This window comes from Ochotona curzoniae, unplaced genomic scaffold, assembly GCF_017591425.1.
Source record: "Ochotona curzoniae isolate NIBS_2020 unplaced genomic scaffold, NIBS_Ocur_1.0 contig_50, whole genome shotgun sequence".
In the NCBI taxonomy this organism is placed as follows: Eukaryota; Metazoa; Chordata; class Mammalia; order Lagomorpha; family Ochotonidae; genus Ochotona; species Ochotona curzoniae.
The window spans coordinates 371,459-385,584 of record NW_024466446.1 but is presented as its reverse complement, the minus strand read 5'-3'; positions in this window follow the sequence as shown (position 1 = coordinate 385,584).

Below are 14,126 nucleotides of genomic sequence, written 5' to 3'. Positions count from 1 at the left end.
GAGTAGGGAATTGTTTTTAATGCATGTGGATTATACAACCCTATGTACTTATAAAATGCATAGAATAATACACTTCATGTTTTATTACGTATCAATCAATCTTTAAACAAAAGGGAAAGGAAATAAATGTTAATTAAAGGGAAACAGGGTTGCATGTATAGCAGGGCAGTTATGGTGCTCCTTGGGGCAATCACATCTCATGTCAGAGTGATCCCATCATCCTGTTCTCTTGCTTCTTTCTCTCTTTCTCTCTGCTTTTCAAATAAGCAGGGATATGGTTTGAGGTAGAAGAGAAAGGCCTCGAGAGGACAGAAAGGTCTGGAGGAAGACTGTTCTAGAATAGCGTGGAAGACTTAAATGTGTTCAAATTAACAAAGATCCATTGGGAGCAAAATGTCAAATTTGAAAGGAAAGTATTGACACAGCATATGCCAGAGTGGGCAGAAGGAACTGGAGTAAAGTTGGCAAACATGTTTTAGTTTTGAGCTCTGAAATCGCCCCTTCCGCCAAGCCCTGCCCTACACACACACACACACACACACACACACACACACACACACACACACACACAAAGAAGGCTCAGGAGGTTTTAGGACTTGGTCCAATTAATTTATAGTGGGTTACATAATCAATCATGAGAAGAGACCAAGCATAAAAATTTCGTTATTTGGGCTCCATGTTGTCCTCACAAGGATAAGAGTACCTCTGGGGCCTCTGTAATTGACTTCTAAGAAGGTAGATAATTTTGATCATGTTAGGGACTTTTATCTGAAATGGACTGCCCTGGGCTATTGCTGTGGTAAGCGCTAACCCATAGCCGTGCTTCTCTGAAATTGTTTAGAATAGAGGAAAAGTCAAGTGCTCTTGGAAAATTTGCTCAGGAACCAGAGGGAGCTATGAAGTCAGATGCTTCCCAAAATGTCCAGATGCGTTTGGGAAGAGCTTATGTATCCAAATATCAGCTCAGCAGTGGACACTTTATTTTTACTGAGTACAATGAAAAAGTATTCAGAGCATCTGTAAAACAACAGAAAATAAACAGCAAGTGTTTAAACATGAGGCAAATAAACCTCACACATGTTGGGGTCACATAGGGTATTTTATTAAAAGTCTATGGGAAATGAATGAGTACAGAGAACTCACGGATGTTTCAATGCTATCTGAAATCGGGTAATGGCTAGATTGTATCAATGTTATTGGTCCAAACAATGATAGCTTCCAAATCTCCTAAACCGAGCTGGGGGTAGCTTTGTTGAAATCTATTTGCTTTTGAAAGTATGATTGAAAAACCTCAGTACATAAACTAAATGGAAGTCATATTAGAAAAGAATAATGGAAATTATAAATACATTTTCTTTATAAAAAAACAAACATGCAAATTTCGACTATTTGGTCTCTGAAGAATAAGTCTTTACACTGTGATTTAAAACCTTTGGCTGTGATTCACTGAGTAAAATCTGAGTAAACTAAGAATTTATTTTAATCTTGTCATTTAAAATATTTTATTATTTCCATTCAGTCAGATTGACCCATTGAAACTACAAAATCTTTATTTTTGTTTTTCTGATAATTTACGAAGCTGTTATTAAAATACAAATATTAAAAATGGATTGCTACAAGATTTTTATTGATGTTTTTATAGAGGCTGAGAGGATTTCAAGAGAAATGAAGAAGCTTTGCATGATGAATGCAATGATAAATAGCTACAATGGGAACTTTGGGCACCTGTCAAAATTGCCAACAACTGATGTTATTTATGCTTTGTTTTGTTTGTTTTTTGTTTTTACTTTTTAGGAAGGGTGCACCTTCATTAAGTTACAAAACTTTGGCAAATCAATACGACCCTGTACGCCTTCCCCTTGGGCAGTGACGCGGTGTGCACCCCGCGGAGTGTGCACGAAGAGGCATTTCTGTTCACGTGGATTGCTCTGAAGCCAGGTATCTTACTTGCCATCAGTCCTTCCAGATAACTGCTAAGGTTGACGCTTTTACAGTGATATGGTTACTCGAGTTAGAACAGTTTTTTTTTTTTTTCTGGGTCCTGAGGATGTGGTTTTCATGTAAGTGTTCCATCAACTGAAACGATATGTGTAATATAATATTGGTAGAGTTGAGTTCCATCTTTCTTTCTGCCAGATCAACCACAGAACACTCTAGCACGTAGTTTTGGTTCTTCAATAAGAGACTCCACAATGGAAAGCAGGCCCCACTGGGTGCTGAGCAGTCTGTGGCTATGCAGCTTCCCCAAGGGGTCCTGGTGTCCGTCCAGCTCGTCCGGGTGCTGCTTGGGGACCAGGAGGCCGAGGGACCACACCCGCCCCACTCCCAGAGCCCCAGCCCGCAGCACGGCACCTGATGTTATTGTAAAGACCAATTGCTTGAGCTCCATCCCCAGAGATTCTGATTTAATTGAATTGGGAACCAGCCAAGATATAAATGTTTTGAGTGCTGGTAAACAGCTACCTTTAATGATGTCACCTTTTCAAATGAAGAATAATAAAAGAACCCTGAATTATATGAAATTGCAAAATACATGACCTGATCCCAACTGGATGAATAGTTTTGAATGAAAATGTTTAATTTTCTTTTTGATTGAGAGGAATATGTAAAGTGTTAAAATGATTCCACATGTATATCTTTAACACTGTTAGAATAATACATAGCTGTGATTTTAAATATTTTAAGCTCTGTACACAGATGTCTAATTTAACATTTTCCAAGTAGTTTTCTTCAAAGCTATTGTGATTTAACTTTTGCTATGCTGATACCTTTACTGACTCCTCACCTCCTCCCAAACCGACAATGTGTACTGACCCAATTCCCTCACTATAATTTTACCTTTCTGTGTAAAGTTATCCTTGAAGTTAATTGTAGAGATGGGTCCCAGAAGGTTTGCTGAACTGTTTCCTCACTTTGCCCATCAAACGAGGTTCAATTACACTCAACAGGAGGAGGACATAGGTGTGTGGCTTGGTACCCAAGCAGGCAATACTTATGACATCAATTGCTCCCCTGGCTTGGGCAAATGGTGGGCGAAACAACACAAAAATAGCTATGTGCTGTCAGTGAGCAGGGGGGCCTTGCATGTGCTCAGCAACCTTGGCATTTTCCTATCTCCAGGGCCACTAGATCATGATAATGAGTTTAAAGAGGTATACCCCTAACCCTTTTCTTTCAGAGTGGATTCTCAGTATCGTGGAAAAGTGGATAGTTAGATCAGAATGACCTGACGATAGATTTTTAAATAAATCCACTGTCTTTCAGGAAACACTTGCTTTATTTTTAAACTTGTCACTACTGTCTTGTAGGGAGCGGAGTTTTCAGACTAACAAGATAATGCTGCTAAATGGAAATCAACCTAAATTCCTGGTGATCGGTTTCTGAATGTAAGTTCTAAAAAGCGTTCCTGTATCACAGTTGTGAGTTAGAAAAAACCTGTGTTCTGGTCACGACGTGGACTCCACAAGGCCCAGGTTTCCACTGAGATAATGCAAACACGATAGTGTTTCTATTTTAAGGTTACTTAGGACCCAAACAGCATGTATGATAAACAATAGGTATTACATGCTAGACCCACAACAGCATTTATAACCAGTTTTCAGCAGTTCCACATTCCACATATTCTAGAAGAATGCACAATAGAGAATTAGTGAAATATTTGAAAATTTGTCTTAATTATGAACACACTAAAGCAAAGAATTTCCTAGATGGGTTTGGCATGGTATCATAACAGGATAATCCTCTGCCTGCCAGTACAGGTATCCAATAATGGGCTCTTGTTCATGTCATAGCTGTTCTGCTTCCCAACCCAGCTCCCTGCTTATGGCCTTGGAAGACAACAGTGGATGGCTCAGGTCCTTGAGCTCCTGCACCCATGTGGTAGTTCTGGAAGAAACTCCTGCCTCCTGACTTTCTATCAGCTCAGCTCTGGCCTTTGTCGTCATTTGGGGAGTGAACAAGCACGTGGAAGACCTCTCTCTTTGTCTCCTTCTCTTTATAGCTCTGACCTTCTAAGTAAATAAATTAATCCTTAAATGAAACATACATACACATTTTATTTTGAATAGATACAAACAATTCATTTGATAATTTTATTTATGAGTAATATATAATCCAATCAGAACCCAAATACAAAAATCAGTACAGCATTTGGGTTATTTATTCAATATGAATCCATGAGAATTTTGCTCATCTTGTTTGAAAACATTTCTTGTTTTGTTTTTATTCAAACAGGTAAAGGACAGCAGAGTTAACCACCCTGCTGAGTAAGAGACAAAGTGAAATTCCAAGGTCATTTTTCAGCCTGTTAACCAGAATGTCAATTATTCCTCTGCTTTGACACAAAGCAGTCATAGAGCGTTAGTCCACAGCCTGGACTCACGCATACTCGCTCAGCAATCGCCTGCAGGCTGCTTTGTGGAAATGGCTTCTCTTAACCCTGTGTGCCGTCAATATTACCCATAAGGGATTTTTAATTTAAAAAAATGAAGTTGTTCATTTTAAATCACATTCAACTTTCTTTAGAAGTAAGGAGATCAAAGTGATTCTCTCTAACAGTTAAGGTTTATTAATAAATAAGTCATCGCAAGTTCTTGTTTACAGTCTTATTATAAAGTCAAGAATTGTGGCATTGTAAGCACCTGTTGAACATCTATTATTATATGTCAGCTCTGTTTAAAGAGTTGTGCCTAATATTCCCAACAATGTTTGTAGACAGTTATAAGAAAATTTCCATCTTAGACATGAGACTAACAAGGCATAGAGAGGTTATCATGACTTCATATAGTCATTAAATTGTTTGTTAGGGGATTTGAGCTGTCCAGTTTTTCCAAGGCTACCCCCAAGGCTTCTTGGACCATACCACATTGCACCCTCACCTCTCCAGAAATAACAGCAACACAAATACTGAAGCACTCATTAATGATTTCAGGTTAACAGTGTAAAGGACAATAGCCTGAAGCCACTTTTATGAATTATGTGTTCCCCTTAGTGTCTTGCAAACGATTCAATTTTTCTTTCTGTTTTTCTTTTTTAAAGAAGGAAAGGCTTGTGTGTGTGTTTGTGATTAGTTTTTGCATACTTCTGCAATTAAATTCTCAGTTCATAGTGCATTTAAAGAGATAAAAGAAGCTAACTCCAAGTTTTCACTTACTATGCTTAAATATCTGTGTTCCAAATTCTACAAGGATTTGTGCCTAGTTGTAAATTGTAGAAGAGCTTTTTTTTTTTCCAACAATTCTGGTGGGAAGCAGGCTCATGCTTCCAAAGTGTAGAGTTGAGGAAGATCAGACATATCAATTACTCTTCTAAAATTCTCTCGTACCACTATTGTCAGCTCAGATGGGCCAAGAGCATTCTGAGCGCATCACAGCTCGACAAGCGTTCAACCGGAGTGTTGGATCGTTGTGTAGCTGATTCCATCTCCGCAAGTACCACTTGGTGTGAACAGAGCAGGACACTTACTTTTCTTGCCTCCTAGAAAGGGAAGAGAAAAGAATTTCCTCTGTAATTAGTTTTTCTAAAGGTTCAAGGCCACTGATGAGGTGATGATCCCAGGAAATCTTACCACCCTCTCAGGCTGATCAAATCTCTGAGTTTGGAAGCTCCTTAGTTGCTCTGCGGGGTTGTTTGTTGTCAATTCCATTTCTTTCCACCTTTTGTTACACTGTCCTTTTAAATTTTAATAAAGAATTTTGGGAACCATATTACTCAGGATATATTGCCAGCCATAGAGTGGGCTCAGATCAGCCAATCGCTGGTACTTTGCCAATTTTAGAAAAAACTGGACAACGACAGTGTAATTACTCTCTGGTGAGAGCTACATGGAATTAGAGGATATTGACAGATGGTAGAAGCTGTCCAGCCCTTTCAGAAATCTCCTTCCTCCTTTCAGGTTCTATAAGCAGGTACAATCTTTGATGGCCTCTCCCTGCCATCTTTGCCCTTTCAAAGTTGTTGAAAATCAATAGCAGCCTTTCTGAGTCCTGTTCGGACATCCCAGTCCTCATCATGTCTGTTAAATCTCTTAAGAGTCTTCACTCCACGTACCAAGAGTGGTCTTTTCTTCCTTGAGCAATGGTGACGGATGCCATAAGAGTTTAAAATATAACCACTGGTGCTTCCCATCATTCTCTCTTGAGGGGCTTAACCTACAGTTCTCAGATAATGACATCAGGAAACATTGCATAGCCATGATTGTCAGTTATAAGAGATAAAAACAGGAATGCAGAGGGTCGATGGAGTCAGGTCAGCGTTTGGTTGAAGGACCTGGCTATACTATGTCTCAATAATAAAGACAGTATTTAAGGAGTTTGAACGCAGAATTAACTCATTTGAGCACATATAAGTGTTTTCCAACCTCACCATTCTATATGGTCACGATACCATTCAAACATTTCTCCCTCTGGAGCCATAAGCAAGTTCAGGTAATATGGCCTCAACTTATGGATAAATAATGAAGTTAAGAAGTATATATTGTAAAACATTTTTTAAGATTTATTTATTTTTATTGGAGAATTAGATATACAGAGAGGAGGAGGTTCAAAAAGGAAGATTTTATGTCTGCTGATTCATTCTCCAAGCAGCTGCAACTGCTGGAGCTGAGCAGATTCGAAGCCAGGAGCCACAAGCCTCTTCCGGGTCTCCCATGTAGATGCAAGGTCCCAAGGTGCCCTGTTGGAATAATACCTGTGGCTTTTCCAAAGCCTTAGGAAATATGCTTCCAGATACTACAAGGTATTTCCATCCAGACATCTGCTTAATTTTAACACATTTGATTCTGTTTGTATAAGAGCAGTTGGCTTAGGTATTAACAATATCACAAACTAGCTCAGGGAGATTTTATAAAACTCTGATATTCATCTAATTATTTTAGGTTTCTACTACAGTGAAAAGATTGTACTGTAAAATTGCAGTCCATGATGCTATTGGAGAATTCATATGATGTTGTATAATGTAGATAGACCATGGATTTTGAATATTGTGAAAAATAAATACACACATTTCATGTATCAGTCTGGGTCCCCTAGCAAACAGATGGTATCTCAAAATAGGAAATTTCATTTGCAAGCAGATTCATTGCAAAGATGAGTGTAAGGGGGCCCGACGCGGTTTTCGAGTGGCTGAAGTCCTTGCCTTGCACGCGCCAGAATCCCATATGGGTGTCGGTTTGTGTCCCAGCTGCTCCACTTCCCATCCAGCTTTGGGCTTGTCGCCTGAGAAGGCAGTCGAGGACGGCCCAAAGCCTTGGGACTCTGCACCTGCCTTCTCTCTAATACCTGAAACAAGACAGGGCTGCTCCTTTTCACCACTTTCATGCAACATGATAGTAAGAGGCCCTGAAACTGAAATGGAAATCCCTAGTTGCACTGGAGTCCCTGATTTTAGTGTGGCCTTTCAATTCCTTGCTGGCTGTTTTCATGGTCCCATCACAGTTTACTGGAAGTTCTTGACATTGGATTGTATGCAGCATTGTCTGTTCCTTGAAGGATTCTTTATTTTTCTAAGCTTCATAATATTGCTTCATTTGAAGCTGTACTTTCAGAAATTTTTTACACTCTGCTCATCTTTTGTAAGGGTGTGAATACATCTGCTACTTCAGCATGAAATGTTGCCTTAAGTTTTTCTGTAACTGTACTTGTTTCAGGTTTAGCCGTCCCTTAAGCTAAGATTTGTCCCAAATCCACTGTGGATATGTCCTTCAGAACATCGCAAAGTTCCTAAGGAAGAGTTGTCTATTAGTACGAGTTCCTTCCTGAGGCTAGGCCGTACACAGATGCCTACTCTCGCAGCCATCTAAGGCTAAACCTCAGAGTATATCTAGATCTTGGCACACTGAGCCCAGTACAGCACAGAAACAAGATCAAAGCCCACACTTCACGTGCCATCTGGTGCTGCGGTGGACTCACAGCCCAGTGCCCCTGTAACCAGCTAGCGATTATGCTGGGGTCATAGGAATCCACTTTAGTCTTGGTCCAAGTGCTGTACTCCAGTACTGGTTCTGGAATAGGAATAAGGTTTTATCTAATGTTAACTTTAAGCAGTGCAGCCCTGAGTCCCAAGCCACAGTTCTGTCATTCCTTGTGATCAGGAAGAGGTGAAAACACAGCACCTCAACCACTCAGGATGACATTAAACTAGATTACACGTGTGGCTCACAGTTACCAGATTCTGTACAAACTTGGCAATGTGCATGAAGTCCAGGTGAGGCTCAACATGACACATACTGACCAGCGCAGTAAGGGAAAAGTGTTCAATTGAGGATCATTTGAGATGAAGTGAATCCTTTTGTTACTCTCCTGATTCTTACTGAAATGCATGAAAGACATAATCGTTAATGTAGACCTCTAAGAATTACTTTCCCTACTTATGCTTTCCAGTCGTGACCATATATACGTTATTACACACATCTTTGGTGAAAATCGGCATCTGCTGTTTCTAATACGTTTAATTGTACACTTGTTAAATATTCATTTTGTGCCAGAAAAAAAGCAGAGCGGGAGTGACCAAGATTACAAATAGATATTTCAAGCACTAGGATGACTATTCCTGTCTGTGATTTTCAACAGGTAATGCTGACATGACCAATAGCTCTCTGCTGAGCATTGATTTAACTTCCTGCACCATGCCTTTGGCAGATATAAAGAACTTTCTGTCCCGTTGATTCCAGACATAGCCTCAGAACCATTCATAGAACAATGCCCAAAGTAGCCACTGTCGATTGATTGGGAGGAAATCCAATTGTCATTATTACACAGAGGCTGATGGTCCTCTTGAAAAGAAGAAAATAAGGCAAATGAAGCCATAAAACACCATTACATTTCTATGACAATGAGGGAACATAGTAGAAGACTTAAGACGTCAATTTTAGGATTTACATATATAAATTTAAAAGGGTGGGTTGTATGATTAGCATGTAATTTTAGTTCCAAAGTCGAGACAAACATGATCTCGTTATTTCCTTTAGAGAGGTTAGTTGAATTGCAGGTTTCCACCCAGGATATTTTTTTTTTCCATGAACACTTATTATCTGAAGTGTTCAGTACTTCATAGCATGGATGTGGTTTTGCACTTTATATATCACAGATTGTGGATATTCTATTATTTTGTATTCTCTGGGGAGTTTGGGACTCCATGTACATAATCTTAATTCCAGAGCATATTACATATAGAGAGAATAATTTTATTATTATTCTTAATAAAGTTATTTTTCATTACTTTGATATAGATAGTATGAATTAATAGTGAGGTTAATCTGAAATGACCATTTATTTACTTCTGCATTTAATGCCATGAAAGAATGATCCAGAAAACTGCTAGCCTCATATTCTGATGCATTTATTGAAAGGACAGAGTGACAGAGGTGGGGTAAGAGAGAAAGGAAAGGGAGGGGGGAGAGAGAGAGGGAGGGAGCCTTTGACACACTGGCTCACTTCCCAAAGGGCCACAATAACAGATCTCATTCAAGCCAAAGCCAAATGCCTGGACCTCAACCCTGGCCTCCCACATGGACGTCAGGAGCCACAACCCTTGGGCCATTTCCCTTGGCTTTCCCAGGTACGTTAGCAGGATACCAGATCACTGGATTAGAAGCAGAACAGACAGATTCAAACACTCTCTCTGGATAAGAATGCTGATTTTTGTCTTCATCTCTTTCACACAGATTGCTACTGTCTCTGTTTTTTATAGGACAAATTTCAGAATAAGAATAATTTCTGTTAAGACTCATCGTAAGTCAGCTCCAAATGTGAAGAAGATAGTAGTGCAAATCAAATGATAGTTTTGCTGATATGTCTTTTCCTCCTAGCAAGATTCAAATATCCTGAGTGTCTGGTTAAAATTGTAAACGAGGGATCTTTGTTACTAACGTCTTGATGATGTGTATGAGAAATTCTGGCCATTTAATTATAATATGAATTCTCAGATTCACAGATAATGTGGTCATTATTAAATTGTGGTAATCCTCAGATACCATAAGTAATACGTGAATCGCTAAAGTGTGGCAGAGAAAAGATGTCTACAGAGTATTTGGTGAGACCAAATTGACAGAAATGGTACTATGCTGGCTGTCAAGTGTGTACTTTGGAGACCAGCAGCCGCTTCTCAGAAGGTGCAAGTTGAGATGGTGACCTATCAGAATACAGCCTCAAGGCTAGAATTCCTGGCCACATGGCAAAGCCATGGATCAGCGCGCCTATAATCAGCCTACATGAGGTCCTGGCCGACAGCCAGAATCAGCACACAGTCAGGTAAGGAGGATGTGCTGGAATTGTAATCCAATCAAACCTGAATGTTACCATGGAACCACCTAAGATGTACCTTCTGCTGCTTATCAGGTCCCAAATAAGATCTGCTCAGATAAATTATACCAACTCGTGGAATCGTATTAGGTAATAGATTACTATTATGAATTTCCATTTTTGAATTGTTTATTGCACTGCAATAGTGAACCAGAAGTCTGGTTATAAATTACATATTGCAATGACGGACATCTCGTTATACCAAATGTTATCTTTCCTTGTCTCCAGGCAGGCAGAGTAATAACTGCATTCAGTCATGTTGTAGCAACCATTGCAGTGCTGATATTCCATTAGTAAGAACTGCAAGATGATGGTGACAGATGAGCATATTCTTATTTAAAACGATACTAAAAAGGACATTGTAGAAATGGAGAGAAATGGCTGCCAAATCCTGCCTCCCTCTTGCCTTTCCCCTCCCCCAGACACACAGACATGCTCAGCCAGGAACTGAAGGCAAAGGAATGTTACTGGCACTGGTAACGCTGACACGTTCTTTTGTGTGCCAAAGTAGTCTCTTGGCTATATCCACCGCACTGTTGCCCAAACAGAGGATCTTCTGTTTTAAGGCTGAGTATGGCAATGATTCCAATCTTTTGCCTTCTTTTTTTCCTTTACCATTTAAATTAGTAGAAAACATTTCCATATTTTGCTTTCTACAGAAATTTTACATGAACAGAAATGATACCTATATTTACAACTTATGAGAACTGATCAATCCTTGGAACGAACACTGTAAGGGACAAAGATATCCCATCAGGACACTGGTATGAAATGCCCTGGGCTTTTTTTGTCTAAAATCCTCACTGTTTTCATTAATGCGTTCACCCTTCTGGGCCATATTTTCTTCCCAATGGTGTTGAGAACACTAATGCACCATGTGCTAAAATCCTAGCCCTTGATGCTCAGAAGCATACAGCAGAAGTAGCAGCCTGGATCAGTCCTGATCTTGGAAAACACAGTCTGCTTAGACAGAAGTTGAAGAGAAAAAATTGGCAAGAATGAAGAAATCAGACAGCTTCATGGAGAGCGTCTCCGTAGGAAACCACCAAGGAAACACATAAGAGTCGAGGCAATTGATGGCAAGGTCCGTTTGCTCATGGGGCTATTGGAAAGAGAATCCAGTGTTGCCCTGCCTGCAAAATTCTCAGTGAGGCTGCCTAGGTGTGGAAGGGTCTACTTCCTCCTAGACATCTCTCAGCTTTGTTAGCCTTCAGATTGTAAGCCAAATCATTTCTATTTGCTTGAATCATTGCTAGCAAGAATTAGGAAAGACACATTTTCAATCACAATGAGTAATACAAATTGGTCAATGGAGTTAAAAACAATCATCAATGCAGAATATAGGCTCTGTTCTGAGAAAGCACAAAATCAGGATAGGTGATCGAACCATAATCTTGGCCTGGGTTGACTATTATGTTTCTGCATTTTTATATTATTTAAACTGTGATGAAACAGAGCAGTTGTTTAGAATGTGAGTCATCCATGAAAAATTGCCTGTCGCATATGATGGCTCCCTTTGTTCCAATTAGTGGACGACAGAGAGTATTAATGACCAATGTTCATTCCACCACAGCACTGGGGCATACCTCATCTCCCACTTGACTCCCAGAGAAACCCAGAGATCTCATCGAGGCCAAGCAAAGCAACATTCGTGCATGATTTGAGTTTTCTCTTCATGGATTCCCAAGGACAAGACTAAATTCTTAAAAAAAAAAAGTGTCATTGGATTACTTGCATCCTACCATCCCAAACCGTGTGTCACAGAAATTACAATAAACATAGCAAGAACACTAAATCATTCCTGGAGCCTGGAAAAGTCAGGGGATACAATTTGGACTGGGCAAAATTAACCTCAAGTGTGGAATATTGATGAAGTAATTAAATGTGACCTATTCACTTAATGGAAACCTAAACTGGTCGTCTCTTCAAAATAATCACTGTAACTCTTGCTAGCGTACTTACGTGAGACAGAAATATGCTAACATGCCATCTTCTAGCATGCTAAACATTTGGGAATTAGAGTAAGTTTCTTCTTTGCCTCTTATACAAACCATTGTCATTTAAATATAATTGACAAAATAATTCAGGGGTTTTCTGAGAACACTTTCATGACTGTGAAACTATCAGAGGAAAGGTTTCCTTGAAAGTTCTGAACCCTGAAGCTGGAAGCATCCATCGCTTACACACACAGACCCTACCAGCATGGCCCAAGAACCATGCACAAGTGAGGCTGCCTGGCTCTGTGATGGACCTTAGATACAATCTCTTACCAGCAAACTCCTTAGCTACTTAGGAAAACTGTATCAGTGTCTGCTTAGGAAGTGTTGGAGCCAATGTAACCAGAGAGGAGGGCTGCATGACTCTCTGTTTCCCTCTATATTACAATGGATTCTTAGGACACTCCTACATTGCATGTCAGAGCGCCTGAGACTGAATTCTCACACCCCTTCCTTCTACAAAGTCTAGCCTAAATATGTAATCCATGCTACCCTCCTAGCAGACTGGATGCTGTTCTTGGTTGTTATTTTAAATCAACGTGTACTTTAACTCAAAGCAATGTGCTACCTTGTGGCTGATTTAAGTAATTTAGTCTCTCAAGTCCTTTCAGAGGGAAAGAGAGAACCTTCCCCTTTGCTGGCTGATTACCCAAATATCCATAATACTGCAGTAGTCACTTCCATGTCGACGCTGGAGCTGGTACCAGGGAACTCAACCTAGTTTTTCCACAGGGGTGGTGGGAACCCAATGCCCTGAGCACCTTTCAGCGTCACTGTCACCTTCCAGGAAAGATGCTGGAACCAGTGGGGATTGAATCCTACCGTGAAGTGGGTGAAAGCATCTCACCCATCATATAAACTTGTGGGACAAATATCCACTATGGATTCTCTTTAACTGCTGCAAATAGCGTTTGTTTGTCTCAGAATTCATTTTAAGATGAATAACTGGTTATATTTGTCTAGGTGTGCTTTTCTATAGAAGTCTGCTTCTGATCTTCTCCATGTTTACATGCAGTGTATACAGGTTATTTGTGTATTACCAGATACCATTTCTATTTTGATGGATTTTTCTCCAACTTCATCCAGATGGTGCTTGAGGACAAGATAAGTTTTCACAGAACTTGCTTTTTAGATTCGATTCAAGACTTAGATAAGACTTTCTGAGGGGTAAAATAAGAAAACAGAACATGCAGAAATGACTCTTTTTTAAAAAAGAATTTTACTTTCAAATTAAAACTTTGTTTTAAGGAAAAAGTGTTTCTAAAAACTACATTCACTCTGTCACTTAGTATCAGAAGAGGAAAGTACTTAAAAAGTTGTAGATTCTGACTTAATATACAAATGACTGAATGGGATTCCTTAGAAGCTAAGTAACATTTGAATAAAAAGTCCTCCAGAGAAACTCTAAATTTGTGTTTCTATTCACATCCACCTAAAACCCAAATAATAGTGAGGCAAATGTGTAACAATCATTACAAGTTGCTTTCATTCTCACATAATACATACAACTACTAATACTGAAAAGTGCCCTCATTCAGTTTATTTTAAGTGAACAACTGATGTGATAGGAAGAAGTATTGAGGATAGATTAGAAAAACATGTGTGTTCATTTTAAAATTATGAGCAAATGCCTTGAAATCTATTAAGATGAAACAAGCATGTCCAACTAATTAAAAAAAAAACTAACTCCATAGTTTAATCAAATAAATTACAGAATAGAGAGGGAAAGAAACAGGAAGATCTTCCATCAGCTGGATTATTCTCCAATGGTCACCATGGCCAGTGCCGTTCTGGACTTCTGGGTTTCCTCTGACAGAGCTCCCCCCGGTGT